This window comes from Colias philodice, chromosome 20 (genome assembly GCF_061535455.1).
Source record: "Colias philodice isolate Cphi_HAF_F1 chromosome 20, ilColPhil1 Martin Lab GWU primary, whole genome shotgun sequence".
NCBI lineage: Eukaryota > Metazoa > Arthropoda > Insecta > Lepidoptera > Pieridae > Colias > Colias philodice.
Genome location: NC_143105.1, coordinates 7,592,410 through 7,609,751, shown reverse-complemented (window position 1 = coordinate 7,609,751; position 17,342 = coordinate 7,592,410). Strand labels below are relative to the sequence as shown.

The 17,342-nt window shown below is 32.8% G+C and overlaps 1 pseudogene across 1 annotated transcript in view; it reads left to right on the top strand.

Annotated features, from left to right (window-relative positions):
* Window positions 1-882: 882 nt before the first annotated feature.
* LOC149479552 (uncharacterized) overlaps window positions 883-17,342 on the top strand; it is a 217,863-nt pseudogene continuing 201,403 nt past the window's right edge. Inside the window, exon 1 of the transcript XR_016317231.1 lies at window positions 883-1,446. The product of XR_016317231.1 is annotated as an uncharacterized LOC149479552 (transcript). The remainder of the gene's footprint in view (window positions 1,447-17,342) is intronic.

Genomic DNA, 17,342 nt, shown 5'->3' with positions numbered 1-17,342 from the left:
AATCTAACAAATATCGATCTTTTATGTAGTAGATTCCTATATGCTGTTAAATTGCCGCATCCATGCACAGCACGGCGAAACAGGAAGTTTACAGGCACGCGCGCCGTTTCCTCGCAGGATGTTTTACGTACATAGTGCGGGATTCGATACGAATAGAACATGCTGCGAATTAACTCGCCGATTCTTTGGTTTACCGTAACAATTATAATGTAATAATACCTCTATATTATTAGTAGTAAAGTATTCGTAGCGTTGTTTTCTTATACATCTGTCAAAGTGTACTACATGATTTCATCCAGGTATAGGTCTACCAGAATCTGATGGCATATTTATATTTAAGAAATAAAAGATTTTTATGTGGCAACTTATTTGACAACTATCAAATTGGATGTCAAATTATTTGTCTTTTTTGCAGTTGATGAATAATTTTTAGGATTTTGTCTAAAAAATCTTCGAAAATGTCGAAAAAGCCGTTGCGATCACAAGCAAGAGGTGTTGTTTATAATGTGTATAGAAAAACATTCGATGAAGAAGGGTCAAACACATCACAATTTTCAATTTTGAAGATTTTATTGGTACATTGGACTTACCCGTTTTGATACTATAAATTAAAAAATATTATATGTAGGTAACTATAATATTGTTTGTTGATTAGAATATAATTTTATGAAAACTTATTACAGGAGTTTCTAATAGGGTTGTAACGGAACTCCGCCTCCGCCTCCGTTACTGCGGAACTTCCGCAAAGAATTTAACCTCCGCCTCCGCATCCGCCTCCGCAAAATTTATGCGGAGTCATATCGGAAGTTCATTTACGATCACAAACAACGCGCAAGGAGCGACGCTAGGCGACGCGGCCGCTCGACTGCGTGTTTTCAAGTGAAATGGTTCAGTCCGAACTAGTACGTTTGCTAACCCTTTATGACTCGAATGTTGCAAGCCGAGTTGACGATGATGAACCTTCTGTAGCCAAGAGAGCGAGATTAGCATCAAATGCAAGTAATGTTGACCCAAGCACAAGTTTTGAGATTTTGTCATCAATACAAAGTGTGCATTCCAACCTGGCTGATATGTTGAAGAATTGCAGTGATGAAGAGGAATCGGAAAATGACAGCATGGATACCAACAGCAACCCCATGATATGGAAAACACTAATTAATGAATAATATAATAAAGAAAATAGACTCCAACTAAATGAAGATCCCTTATTGTGGTGGAGATATAACATTAAATATAAAGTTTTTGCTCCCATAGTTCGCATTTACTTATCGGCGCCACCAAGTTCAGTGCCAAGCGAACAGTTATTTAGTGCTGCTGGTTTAATTTACGAACCCTTGAGAAACCGCTTAGAAGGCGAAAAAGCCGCAAAGCTTTTGTTCGTAAAATATAATTTGCCTCTTGTCAATTTTGATTACTAAGATGAATCATGAACATGTATGTACAATTGTACACATTATATGTAATATAAATAATGGTTGCTGACTCTATTAATCATAAATTTATTTATATTTTCCCAACAAATTTCACCTCCGCCTCCGCCTCCGTTAACCTCCGCATCCGCGGAGGCGAACCTCTTCACCTCCGCATCCGCCTCCGCCTCCGCTAAGTAGGCCTCCGTTACAACCCTAGTTTCTAATAGGGTTGTAACGGAACTCCGCCTCCGCCTCCGTTACTGCGGAACTTCCGCAAAGAATTTAACCTCCGCCTCCGCATCCGCCTCCGCAAAATTTATGCGGAGTCATATCGGAAGTTAATTTACGATCACAAACAACGCGCAAGGAGCGACGCTAGGCGACGCGGCCGCTCGGCTGCGTGTTTTCAAGTGAAATGGTCGAGACTCGAGAGTTTGTTTAAGCCGCGGGAACACGGCCAAGCGGGTGGTGGGAGTGTGAGTGAATGAATAACAGGAATCAACTTGTCAAAGCGTTCGGTACCGCGTAGTTGCAATCATAGACTATACTTATTACAGGTTGCAATTGAGCCGTGATTGTTTTAAGTAATTTTGTGCGTAATTATTAGTTATTGTTATTTAAATAACGTGATGAAGCCGAAAACTAGTGAAATTTGGCAGTACTTTGTAGAAGTAGACGATAATTATGCAAAATGCAAAAGTTGCGGGAAAAATTATTAAATATAATTTGCCTCTTGTCAATTTTGATTACTAAAATGAATCATGAACATGTATGTACAATTGTACACATTATTGTACACATTATATGTATAATATAAATAAATGTTGCTGATTTTATAAATCATAAATTTATTTATATTTTCCCAACAAATTTCACCTCCGCCTCCGCCTCCGTTAACCTCCGCATCCGCGGAGGCGAACCTCTTCACCTCCGCATCCGCCTCCGCCTCCGCTAAGTAGGCCTCCGTTACAACCCTAGTTTCTAATACGGCTATTCGTCAAGTCCAAGCTGTCCAAGTCAATTTTATAATGTGTGTCTGTTAATACTTACGAAAATAAACATAATTTCATTTTATTTTTATTTTATTTTATAAAAATTATAAGCAGTTTTGATCTACATTATCATTATATCGATATTTTCACATGGCATACTGGTAATGAATATACAAATATAGGTATGTGTAAATAATAATAATATGTATTACCTGTATAAAAGTAATTTGTATAATTGTATATTATACATGTAAGTATGTACCTACATAATATTAAGTGGATATCTCATTATTAAGTACAGTATTGTCCACTTATGTAATGTGAGTAATGATATTGAGGACAAAATAAAAAATAAGCAGTATCAAGATCGTTCAGTCCATTTTCCCTAGGGTTGCACACTCAAAATTTTGATTTCCCTAATTGCCATCAGATTCTGGTTTACCTATACCTATTAGCCAAAACAGATTTGTTGAATGTATGCAAGCGTACGTCGAACGTCGCGCGTCGATGATAGGTGATGATAGAGAGCTATTAGCTTTTTATTGTTTGCATTTATAAATGCAAACAATAAAAAGCTTACCAAAAATTGATAATGAATTGGCAACACTAAACTTTTTCCCTGCATTCGTATGAAAAACCGAAATTGTAAACACGATCCATTAAACATCGATTTGTTTTAGGTCAATAAGTACCAATTTTATATAAACGAAGCTATTTGCGTAGACAGGTGCGTTTTGTAGCAAGATTCAAGGTTAGTGCATACGAATGTTACTGATACTATGTGAATAGAAATTACGTGTTCTGAAATATTTTAGGAGCTAACTGGAAATATTGTAAAGCGCCAATATCTACATTTGATACACATTTTTACGATGTGGGATAGAAATTATTCTGTAGATAAATTTTTAGAATCGTTTTTAGAACGTCCTAGTTATTGGTGATTGATCATTTCTTTCGAATTGTTTAGAAGTTTTTATTAAATTACTCAATGTTGGACTATACTATCGATACTAAATAATATAACCTGTCATTCGAAATAAACTATACATACTGTTTCAATTGTAGAAGAATGTGCGAAAATAAAACACTTGTACGGCAAAAATAAATTCCCGTACATTACTCTATATAATCAATCGTATATTCACGGTAATTGCATCAAATTAGAACAATAATAAAATGTTGTTCTACCTGTATTTCACATTACCTACTAGATTACTAAATAGAAGTTATATTAGCAGCAAAATCCGTTATCGTTCATCTAAAAATCTGTTAGCCACATAGCCATAATCCCAGACGCGCGTTTGATTTTTACTTATTAATATTGATTGGTCAAATGACCAACCCCATGGTCAGTCGATGGGACAATTGTTCGCATTTCCGTCCGTTAATGACGCATAAATTAGATGCATTACACATCATTCGTCTTCATAAATTTTATCGTTTTAAAAAGTTAAGAGGGTCGTAAAATACATAACAATTGTAAGTGATTTCATTTTTTTTAATACAATATGGGTTAGAGATAAACTACGATAACATGGCGCGCCCCTCCAAAATTCAAAACGTTTGAAAGTATTTGTGAAAGTATTTACAATGCACCACCAAGATTCACAACGCATGTGTGCGTAATGAGACGGCCGTCAAACAAAAACAAATCCACGGATTTGTTGCTCGACTAGTCACGCTCTAATCGCTCATTATTATTAGTAATGGCGCTGCACTGACGTATTCTATGAAAACGACACGTGCGTTGTCTTGGGCGCTCGGCAACTTATGATTAGTTGACCAACAAATCTGGACGTAAAGTACTAAAGACGAATACGTACAACTACATACAAACTCCTTCGTAAGGATGTCACTATCCCGTCCGATTAGGGCCCTTCTGGCCTCCTCCACTCAAGCGACAGCTCAAGCCGAGGTTCGTGGTCCCCGTCAAGGGGGGACGCCCTTGTGCATGTCGCTACCAGGGTGAACCTTCAGTTCACCCCCGCGTCCGCGTTAAAATGTAGAAGCCCTTCTGGCTAACATTGAGAGACACCACACAAAAAAAAAAAAAAAAGTGTGTGCGTGTAACCTTTACGCGCGATTGAAGTAAAACTTCTTTGGCGTTGACGACATATATCACTGAAATGATTAAATATTAACTTAAATAAATAAATAAATATTATATTATAATTTAATTATATTTATTATTCATGTGCTTTACAAAGATTATTTAAATGTTATATTAATATTATTCATTCGAAACAGGTAATTGAATGTCATAATAATTTCTTACGTACGAAATTATAGGTTTGTGGTAACTATAATGTGAAACATAAATTTTACTCTCTAAATTTGCTACTTTTCTTGAAAATACAGCATCTATCGTTGTACCGAAACGCGTTGTTGAATGAAGTCGAGAAGTATTCATAGATAAATCAAATTTTTCTTCTAAAAAATCAATTAACGGCTGAGATTCCTGAGAGCGAAAATTAACATTAAAATCTCCAGTTAGAATCATCGGTAATTCATGATAATTACTATTTAAAAGTCGAGAACCTTCAATTGTGAAGTGAAGTAATTGCTGATGAATAAATTTTATGATATTTGTCAGGCTAGTATTTGTAGAAATATAAATAACAACGATAATCACAGGTTGGTCATTCGTATTAACACATCGAACCAAGGCGATGTCACCAATTTGTGAAACCTCATCGGAAATTTGTGATAATATCGTTTGTGAAATATTTTGAATTGGTGTTACATTGTTCAGTGTATCTGTAGATGAATGATATACAGCTACTCCACCAGCAGTTGAGTTGGGTCGTTTGTATTGGGTAACGCAATAAAAATTTTCAATAAGAATTTGTTCGTCATTTTTCATCCAAGTTTCGGAAAATAACAGCAATGTGGACCTTTTTAATACTTTATCATTCAGATCAGAAACATGAGCACGTAAACTTTGGCAGTTGAAGGAAAATAGTGTAATGTTACTCTCATTTACAAGGTTATATAATTCTTCCTGTTGTGTTATTAGGCGAGAATTTGAAAGTCTTTCAAATTCACACTGTAAATCAACTGTTCCCCCTGGACGCTTTCTTCCATGATAAAATTTGTTGTCATCGGTGTTTGAGACAATGAACAATCCATTTATATCAGTTACTCGTGATAATGCTACATATAACAGCTGCTGACTGTGACTTTTATTGTATTCATAAACGATTTGATCAAAAGTACCACCTTGAGACTTATGTATTGTAAGCGCACAAGCAGATACTAATGGAAAGTGATTTCTCTTTGCAAATATTGTCTTATTTCTATTCATTGGTATAGATGACGATCTTCATAAAATTGGGACTGCTGTTCTACTAATGTTTAGAGTTTGAATATGATGGGCAGCTTTTTTCCTAATTTTCTCTCCTATCTTACCAGGAAACTCAAGCCATAAGCGTATGATGTTATCACTGTCATCACGTTCAATATACACTAACTTTCCAACACAACCGTTGGCTAAGCCATCAGATACATCAATATTGGTTGTAATAATGTAAAATTTGTTAAGAACTAATATGATTTCATAAGGCGATCCTCCTGTATCAATAACTGACATTTTATGAAATTGTTGGCGTACATATGCTTCTTGTTCAACTGAATGACAACCTATATACATATCTGTTGCTATGGATACTACTTTGTCTTCAGCAATATTTAAAATAGATTGATTATAATCCGCAACATGTTTATTTTTATTTTTAATTTACTTATTTTAAAAGTAATAAATAAACAAGTATATTTAGAGATTTTCAAAAAATTTTGCAATTTAAAATAATGTTTTTAAAACTGTTGAATTTTTCATTCACTTTGCTATTCACAATTGATCCGTTTGAAAATTTGAAAATAAATAATCCTAATTGATAATGATATTTGCCAATAGCTGGCGTATAAGGGCGTATTCAGAAAGAAAGCTTGAAACTTATAAGCGCTTGTCGGCGCTTGTCATGTTCATATATTTTCCTGCGCGGGTTACCAGCACTGACAGGAAAATATATGAACATGACAGGCGCCGATAGGCGCTTATAAGTTTCAAGCTTTCTTTCTGAATACGCCCTAAGTCAAGAAGCGTGTAGTATATGACATATACTTACAACCAATCAGAATTATTATTTTTAAATGGCGGAAACTACACAGACTATAGTAAGCGTTACTTCCGTCAGAAAAAAAAAAGTGTGTGCGTGTAACCTTTACGCGCGATTGAAGTAAAACTTCTTTGGCGTTGACGACATATATCACTGAAATGATTAAATATTAACTTAAATAAATAAATAAATATTATATTATAATTTAATTATATTTATTATTCATGTGCTTTACAAAGATTATTTAAATGTTATATTAATATTATTCATTCGAAACAGGTAATTGAATGTCATAATAATTTCTTACGTACGAAATTATAGGTTTGTGGTAACTATAATGTGAAACATAAATTTTACTCTCTAAATTTGCTACTTTTCTTGAAAATACAGCATCTATCGTTGTACCGAAACGCGTTGTTGAATGAAGTCGAGAAGTATTCATAGATAAATCAAATTTTTCTTCTAAAAAATCAATTAACGGCTGAGATTCCTGAGAGCGAAAATTAACATTAAAATCTCCAGTTAGAATCATCGGTAATTCATGATAATTACTATTTAAAAGTCGAGAACCTTCAATTGTGAAGTGAAGTAATTGCTGATGAATAAATTTTATGATATTTGTCAGGCTAGTATTTGTAGAAATATAAATAACAACGATAATCACAGGTTGGTCATTCGTATTAACACATCGAACCAAGGCGATGTCACCAATTTGTGAAACCTCATCGGAAATTTGTGATAATATCGTTTGTGAAATATTTTGAATTGGTGTTACATTGTTCAGTGTATCTGTAGATGAATGATATACAGCTACTCCACCAGCAGTTGAGTTGGGTCGTTTGTATTGGGTAACGCAATAAAAATTTTCAATAAGAATTTGTTCGTCATTTTTCATCCAAGTTTCGGAAAATAACAGCAATGTGGACCTTTTTAATACTTTATCATTCAGATCAGAAACATGAGCACGTAAACTTTGGCAGTTGAAGGAAAATAGTGTAATGTTACTCTCATTTACAAGGTTATATAATTCTTCCTGTTGTGTTATTAGGCGAGAATTTGAAAGTCTTTCAAATTCACACTGTAAATCAACTATTCCCCCTGGACGCTTTCTTCCATGATAAAATTTGTTGTCATCGGTGTTTGAGACAATGAACAATCCATTTATATCAGTTACTCGTGATAATGCTACATATAACAGCTGCTGACTGTGACTTTTATTGTATTCATAAACGATTTGATCAAAAGTACCACCTTGAGACTTATGTATTGTAAGCGCACAAGCAGATACTAATGGAAAGTGATTTCTCTTTGCAAATATTGTCTTATTTCTATTCATTGGTACAGATGACGATCTTCATAAAATTGGGACTGCTGTTCTACTAATGTTTAGAGTTTGAATATGATGGGCAGCTTTTTTCCTAATTTTCTCTCCTATCTTACCAGGAAACTCAAGCCATAAGCGTATGATGTTATCACTGTCATCACGTTCAATATACACTAACTTTCCAACACAACCGTTGGCTAAGCCATCAGATACATCAATATTGGTTGTAATAATGTAAAATTTGTTAAGAACTAATATGATTTCATAAGGCGATCCTCCTGTATCAATAACTGACATTTTATGAAATTGTTGGCGTACATATGCTTCTTGTTCAACTGAATGACAACCTATATACATATCTGTTGCTATGGATACTACTTTGTCTTCAGCAATATTTAAAATAGATTGATTATAATCCGCAACATGTTTATTTTTATTTTTAATTTACTTATTTTAAAAGTAATAAATTAACAAGTATATTTAGAGATTTTCAAAAAATTTTGCAATTTAAAATAATGTTTTTAAAACTGTTGAATTTTTCATTCACTTTGCTATTCACAATTGATCCGTTTGAAAATTTGAAAATAAATAATCCTAATTGATTATGATATTTGCCAATAGCTGGCGTATAAGTCAAGAAGCGTGTAGTATATGACATATACTTACAACCAATCAGAATTATTATTTTTAAATGGCGGAAACTACACAGACTATAGTAAGCGTTACTTCCGTCAGAAAAAAAATCTGAGTTACTCCCTAGTCGCGCCTAAAGAAGTTTTACTTCAAAAACGTACGTTTAAAAATCAAGCAAAACTTTTCTTGAATAGCTCACTACCTATTAAAATACAATAAAGCAAATCAATTAATATACCCAACCCGTTTGAAGCATTTGCATTTAATTCGCAAACCTTTTAACCGTGAGGCCTATCCACATCTTATCACCTCCATGTCTTACCTAAGTTTCGCCGACAAAGTGCATTAAAAAGTGTCAGTCTATAGATTATAGCAAAACCTGTTAAATGTCTTTTATTTTCCATACTTCATTTAAAAGTTTATACAAGCTAGTACTATAATAATTATTATCTGTGTGACGTAGTAACTATTTAGTAGGTAATCTGTGTCCATAGTGTCTAACCTATTTTAATATCTAAAGTATCTTAGAATTAGCAAAAATACAGTTAACTCAAAAATAATAAATCTATACGGTAAATAGTAAATATTTTTTTAACAATAGTGTCATTGGTAACAATTAACATAATATTATATAAAACAATATTCAAAAAAACGTATGTAGAGATAAACTACGATAACATGGCGCGCCCCTCCAAATTACTGTTTCAAAGTGGTTTCAAATGTGTGTAGTGACATCCTTTTTGAAGTAAAACTTCTTTAGGCGCGACTAGGGAGTAACTCAGATTTTTGAAGTAAAACTTCTTTAGGCGCGACTAGGGAGTAACTCAGATTTTTTTTCTGACGGAAGTAACGCTTACTATAGTCTGTGTAGTTTCCGCCATTTAAAAATAATAATTCTGATTGGTTGTAAGTATATGTCATATACTACACGCTTCTTGACTTATACGCCAGCTATTGGCAAATATCATAATCAATTAGGATTATTTATTTTCAAATTTTCAAACGGATCAATTGTGAATAGCAAAGTGAATGAAAAATTCAACAGTTTTAAAAACATTATTTTAAATTGCAAAATTTTTTGAAAATCTCTAAATATACTTGTTAATTTATTACTTTTAAAATAAGTAAATTAAAAATAAAAATAAACATGTTGCGGATTATAATCAATCTATTTTAAATATTGCTGAAGACAAAGTAGTATCCATAGCAACAGATATGTATATAGGTTGTCATTCAGTTGAACAAGAAGCATATGTACGCCAACAATTTCATAAAATGTCAGTTATTGATACAGGAGGATCGCCTTATGAAATCATATTAGTTCTTAACAAATTTTACATTATTACAACCAATATTGATGTATCTGATGGCTTAGCCAACGGTTGTGTTGGAAAGTTAGTGTATATTGAACGTGATGACAGTGATAACATCATACGCTTATGGCTTGAGTTTCCTGGTAAGATAGGAGAGAAAATTAGGAAAAAAGCTGCCCATCATATTCAAACTCTAAACATTAGTAGAACAGCAGTCCCAATTTTATGAAGATCGTCATCTGTACCAATGAATAGAAATAAGACAATATTTGCAAAGAGAAATCACTTTCCATTAGTATCTGCTTGTGCGCTTACAATACATAAGTCTCAAGGTGGTACTTTTGATCAAATCGTTTATGAATACAATAAAAGTCACAGTCAGCAGCTGTTATATGTAGCATTATCACGAGTAACTGATATAAATGGATTGTTCATTGTCTCAAACACCGATGACAACAAATTTTATCATGGAAGAAAGCGTCCAGGGGGAATAGTTGATTTACAGTGTGAATTTGAAAGACTTTCAAATTCTCGCCTAATAACACAACAGGAAGAATTATATAACCTTGTAAATGAGAGTAACATTACACTATTTTCCTTCAACTGCCAAAGTTTACGTGCTCATGTTTCTGATCTGAATGATAAAGTATTAAAAAGGTCCACATTGCTGTTATTTTCCGAAACTTGGATGAAAAATGACGAACAAATTCTTATTGAAAATTTTTATTGCGTTACCCAATACAAACGACCCAACTCAACTGCTGGTGGAGTAGCTGTATATCATTCATCTACAGATACACTGAACAATGTAACACCAATTCAAAATATTTCACAAACGATATTATCACAAATTTCCGATGAGGTTTCACAAATTGGTGACATCGCCTTGGTTCGATGTGTTAATACGAATGACCAACCTGTGATTATCGTTGTTATTTATATTTCTACAAATACTAGCCTGACAAATATCATAAAATTTATTCATCAGCAATTACTTCACTTCACAATTGAAGGTTCTCGACTTTTAAATAGTAATTATCATGAATTACCGATGATTCTAACTGGAGATTTTAATGTTAATTTTCGCTCTCAGGAATCTCAGCCGTTAATTGATTTTTTAGAAGAAAAATTTGATTTATCTATGAATACTTCTCGACTTCATTCAACAACGCGTTTCGGTACAACGATAGATGCTGTATTTTCAAGAAAAGTAGCAAATTTAGAGAGTAAAATTTATGTTTCACATTATAGTTACCACAAACCTATAATTTCGTACGTAAGAAATTATTATGACATTCAATTACCTGTTTCGAATGAATAATATTAATATAACATTTAAATAATCTTTGTAAAGCACATGAATAATAAATATAATTAAATTATAATATAATATTTATTTATTTATTTAAGTTAATATTTAATCATTTCAGTGATATATGTCGTCAACGCCAAAGAAGTTTTACTTCAATCGCGCGTAAAGGTTACACGCACACACTTTTTTTTTTCATCGTTCATCTATCTAGTAGCAAATAAAAATAAAAGATATTCAAAGTGGGGTTTGATTTACGTTTTAGGTTTATAATTTATAGCAATAAACTTAATTAAATTAAAACAAAAAATCACAAGCACAGGATGGACGGATTCACAGCTGTTACTCTATAAACCAAAACAACGTGTACCAGGCTAGCAGATATAAAGGGGAGGTAGATCTTCCCCGTCCTTGCTTGTGTGTAGCCTTTGTGCAATGTTTATGTGCAATGTAAAGGCTTTTCAGGTACGGTATCTAATGCATGCAGCTTTACGTGTTTATTTTCACTATTCGACTTACTAGAAATTATTTATGAATGCGATAAAATATAAGGTTACCTTTTGAGTTATTAAAATTGATTAGTTTTGTGTGATGGAAAAGGTATTTATATAACAATAGTAAAGCCACAAAATGAATATTTTTTGAATATGAAATTGAGCTTACACAAAAATGTAAAATTATATGTCCAAAGAAATTGTATCTATCCCATTAAAATATTTTTAATCACATCATTTATTAAAAATGAACTTTATAAATCGAGAGTCTGCGTAGAGGTATTACAAACCAAACCGATTGAAAATAATAAATATAGTTAAATAATTTTATTATAGATAATTTTAAATCTAAAGAAGGACAGTGCAATATTTTTTGCTATAGATAAATAAGAATGAGATAGCTGCACAAGCCCCGCCCGTTGTTTACGCAACAGTCCCGTAACCCAAAACATTGTACCAGGTTGTCGGAAATAGGAAGAGATCATGTGATAGCAGGATCCGATATTGTTTACAAACAAGCTCGAAATCCAAAACAATGTACTAGGCTTTTAGAAATTAAAAGAGCACTTTTGGTGGAATATATTTTTTTGTTCTTGAAGTGAAACTTCTTTAGGCGCGTTGAGAGTAAAATTTCAAGGTCGCGTCATGGCAATACCGTCACCTAAGGCGACGATTTTGATATCTGAATCTTGCCAAAGAAGTTTCACTGATGACACGTGCTCAGCACATACGCGGTTTTTTTTCGTGTTCCTAATTTTCCGTTGCTCAAACCTTTATGGTTCAATTTAATTTGCTCCATACAAGGTTTTATTTTTAAACATAGAAAAAGATACGTGTTGTCCGAATATTAATGAACAAATTCATTGTTCCCAAGGGCTCTACCTTCCGGAGCATTGAACTGCCCAAGTCCGTGAAATTAGAAAACAATAGTTATGAATTATTGAATACATGTCAAAAGCTGTATTTGTAAAAATAACATATTATAGCTCTTTGTCAAGTTAAAGTTTCACCACCAACTCTATATATATTAAATCTATCTGTACGGAAGGTAGGTATTCTGTAATCGTTGTTTGAAAACGCAATTTTGTTTATATTACCCTTTTTTGTGATTATTGTTATTAATATTATTATACCTAAGACATTACCGATATTTCTAGTAAGTTACAGACAATATAAAATCAGACTAAACAGCAATTTTAAACAATCAATTATCAAATAAATACCTATACAGTACATTACACCTTCGCTAAATTGATTTTAACTCATATAAAAAGCCGTAAAGTTCAACAATAAAACAAAACAGAAACATAAACAAACATCTCAATACTAATTCTAACTCGACAATTAATGTTTGAAAATCATAATATCTATTATTGATAAAGCAAATTGTGGCTATCGTAATGCAATTGAAACATTAACATAATTTATAAGCAATAAATTTAAGGGTAAGCATTGCACATAGCAATTACGCGGATCTCTTTATCAGTAATTGGTGTAGTCCACTTGGATCTAACAATGGTACAATGATATTATATTTAGGGTTGTAATACTTCTAGAGGTTTGAAAAGATTTTAAATTACTTTAAATCAGTGGAAACTGGTAATGGTTGAACTTACTTGTAGTGTGGATAAAATCGATATTTTTCATTTTCATTAGTATCTAATGTCCATCTAAATGCAATCACGGATCCGTCTCTGTCCTAAAATTCATTAAATCTTTTCACTCCTTAAAGCAGTAAAATTACACATTTTACTGCTTTACAAACAAACATTCACACTTTCGATTGTACAGTGAACGGCTACGGATTAGTTCTTACTTTGTATTTCATATCCCACTATACTAATGTTTTAATTATATGCTAAATTTTGTACTCGTTTGTAACTTCTTCACACGAAAGCCTCTGAACAAATTTTCGTGAAACTCCTCAGTGATGTCGCAAGTACCAGACACCAGTCTATCAGATAAGCCCTATAAATACTTGCTTTTGCATGCGTATCTGTCCGCTAGTGAAATTTTGCAGATCTAATGGGATCATACAAGAGTCCCAAATAGATTCTCCGTTCTATCTCATCCCAAGCGATACATAGTAATTAAGTCGGGCACTCAACTCCAAACATATAAATCTAAAGCTAAGCTCACCGCCTTCCGACACGATAGTAATTGAATTGTTACCTCCCAGCCGTTTAGACGATAACTCTGATAAATTATAAGTTTCTATTTACAAGATTTGTGTGTACTTTTTGATTGTAAACATTGAATAAACATAGCGGTATTAATAAATAACTATGAACGTTTAATTTTGGTTGGATGTTGGCTACTCTTTCACGCAAATATGCACAGTTAATTGCTGTTAATTCGACCTATAGAGTACTATTATATATTCTGTGCTATAGGTTCGAAATTATGGACAGAGATGGCTGCATAAGCTTACTGAAATGCTTATAAAAACTAAAAGAACTGAAAGTGGCGGAGTGAAAGTTACCAAAAAACAAAATACCAAAAAATCTGTCCTACGTCATCATAATTCATAACAATATGAGCTTTAGTACAAAAATACCTGCATTAAAAACTACAGTTTTAATAACGACAGTTCAATATTTACCAAGCAAAGACAGCATTAATTAAACCAGGAGTAGATGAACAAAGAAAAATACCAATCAAAAACATTGTAAAACGCACAAAAGAAAGCCACGTCAATCAATTCGTGAATGAAAGCGAAAATAGAATAACCTCAATTAACTGAAGAACCCACAAAGAAATTTACGACATTGTTTACTCCAATCAAACGGTAGCTAGGAATCAAAGTGAAACCAAACAATGTACCATCAAAGGAAAATCCCGATCATTGATGTAAAACTATTGTATCAGGAAGATAACAAACGTAATGCGATGTGTTGAAACTTGAAAGCCAGATAGTAGATCGATGTATTGTGTATCGATTAGGGTATTTAAATCGTTTAGCAGTTGATCAAAACAATAACCATGGCAATAATTATTGTCGTATTTTGTGTGCGTTTTTGTAACTGGATCATGAATAATCTTATATATAAAAATGAATCGCAAAATGTGTTGGTAAGCGCATAACTCGAGAACGGCTGAACCGATTTCGATAATTCTTTTTTTATTATATTCCTTGAAGTACGAGGATGGTTCTTATGTAGAGAAAACGTAAACATGTACCACGGGCGAAGCCGGGGCGGACCGCTAGTTTAATTATAATTTTCGTTATCGTGATGTGCATGCCAAGGGACATACAGTTATTTAAAATTTTAATAATATGTACATATTTCACAAATTTGAAATTTCCTTAAATTTAATAATACACACAAATGATGATAATAACTGTTTTGTAACATATAAATTTATAAAACCCCTGGATATGGTTACATTAAACTTCCGCGAAATGAGTAATGTTTAATCGCTAGTCAACAGATATATTATTATGTAAAAGGAAGATTATAATTAATTATTATAAAAATTTAACTAACTGTCAATCCATATCATAACCAAATAAATAGTTAGCCCCAACATCAGAGTCATAGAAATCGTACAAATTTCCACACTCGTAATTCCCAAAATTCCTGCTAATAATGCTAAGTGGCTCAAACTATAGCCTACTTCCTTCTTACCACTAATTGTTATGTGTTATAACGGTTCATTAATTGTAGTTTGTAATTAGCAAGTGATTCGTAAAAGTGGGACTGTGCTCTATTTCTTATCGAATATTGTGCAAGACTTGACGGTTGTTCTAAATCTGATGGAAGGTGTACCTATAATTTGAGTTTTTAAACGATTTTTTTATGTCGAAAAAAAATGTATTGTACGTAGATCGAAATAGGTAAGTAATTAAAATTTAAAATTTATAATTTGATAATTAATAATTTTCGTAACATAACTACATACTTTAGTATCTACAATTTGTAGCTATAGACGCGGAACAATATTACGTATTTTTATTTGCTTTTGTGAACATTTCTGCAACCAGACAAAGATAAAGTAAAGTTTTTTAACATCTATTTAATCGCAAGTACAATGCAAAATGAATTCATTGCAATGTTCATTAACTAATTAATTGAACATAAGTCCGAGGTCCCACGGCATTGTACTACATGGTCAAAATAAAGTGCCATCATTGGTCTACAATACGGTCTCGTCAATTGAATAACGATTTTAATGTGCGCCGTGTGCAGGGGAAACTAAATAGTGATGTGCTGATGTTACCTTGTTTGTCGATATTTTTTTTGGTTTAGAGATAACTTAGTAATCTATTCTATCAATACTGGATATTATTTCGGATATGGACCTTGTAGTGGTGAAATTAACATGGAAACCGGCAAACAATCATCGAACGTTCCTGAATCTTATGAACGTTGGTTGTTTGAAATTCAATTAAATTACCCATAAATAAATGTTCCTGCTTAATAAAAGAACTGCAGTAATGAATTGTTTGCTTACGAACAACTAAATGAGTGATATGTAATTTACAAATTACAATAAATTCACACTTAAAGAACTAATTTAATTATTTTTCAATCAAAGTAAATAGTAATATGAAATAATCTACACCCAACTATTCATTTCAACTATTCATTCCCACTATTCATCTTGGTAACATATCGATAAAACCGCATCACTAACAAAGACGCACAACATAATAGCCGTTTCGAGTGGATACGGGACTCTATTGGCATTGTACTAAATCTCGGCATGATCTAGTTGCTAAGATTGCCCGTGGTCCCGATACAAACAGATCCAGAAAGTATTAAGAGATATTAAAATTAAGGCGCGAAATGGTAGAGGGCGCCAAAGTGACAATAGGATGAAATACCTTATACTTGATGCATTAGGTAATTAAGTAGGTGGTGTTTGCTTCTGATACGAAAATTTAGTGCTCTGTGCAAGCTAGGAGCGCCTAACAACCCGCATGACTTTATGTGGTCTCTTCACCGCTGTGTTTAACTCTAATCTGTGTCATGTGTCAAAACAAAATAGGCTGATGAATTGATTAACTTATAAGTAAAAACACTAACTGTGTTTAATTGTTGTTAATGTAAAACTATGTTCAAACTTCGAACGTAGCTATAGGGCGCCGTTCCTCTTCCTATAAAAGCAGAACCAAGTAAAGCAAGCCCGGCCCTGTACAAAAGCAGGAATTATGGCCATCGAAACTTATGAATTTATGTTAGTGATAGGCCTGGTTTGATTTAGTGTAAAGGAAATGCATGGATCTGTAAACTCACATAATATTCGATAAGCTGATATTTTATGTGGATAATATTTCTCGTGTAACATACCTGATGTTTTAATGGTGCTGCTAAAATTGATAGAATAAACAGATAAGGACTGGAGCAGTAGTATTTCAAGCTGCAAACATATTTTTTGTTATGTAACAATTATTTTGATAATATTTCTCGTGTAACATACCTGATGTTTTAATGGTGCTGCTAAAATTGATAGAATAAACAGATAAGGACTGGAGCAGTAGTATTTCAAGCTACAAACATATTTTTTGTTATGTAACAATTATTTTATGTCTACAATGTAAAAACCGGACTGTAGTTATCAATGTCGTGCTTTCTCACTTTCTTTTGAAGCCATTTCTTCAAACTACTTCTCTTCATCTCAATGTAAATGGTGCAAACTCTTTTCAATTGATTGAAAACTCATTAATTCTACAAAGAAACGAATAAAGAGCCTACAGTAACATGTGAAACATTAAAAGAAATATTTCATAAATAATTTCCTATGAA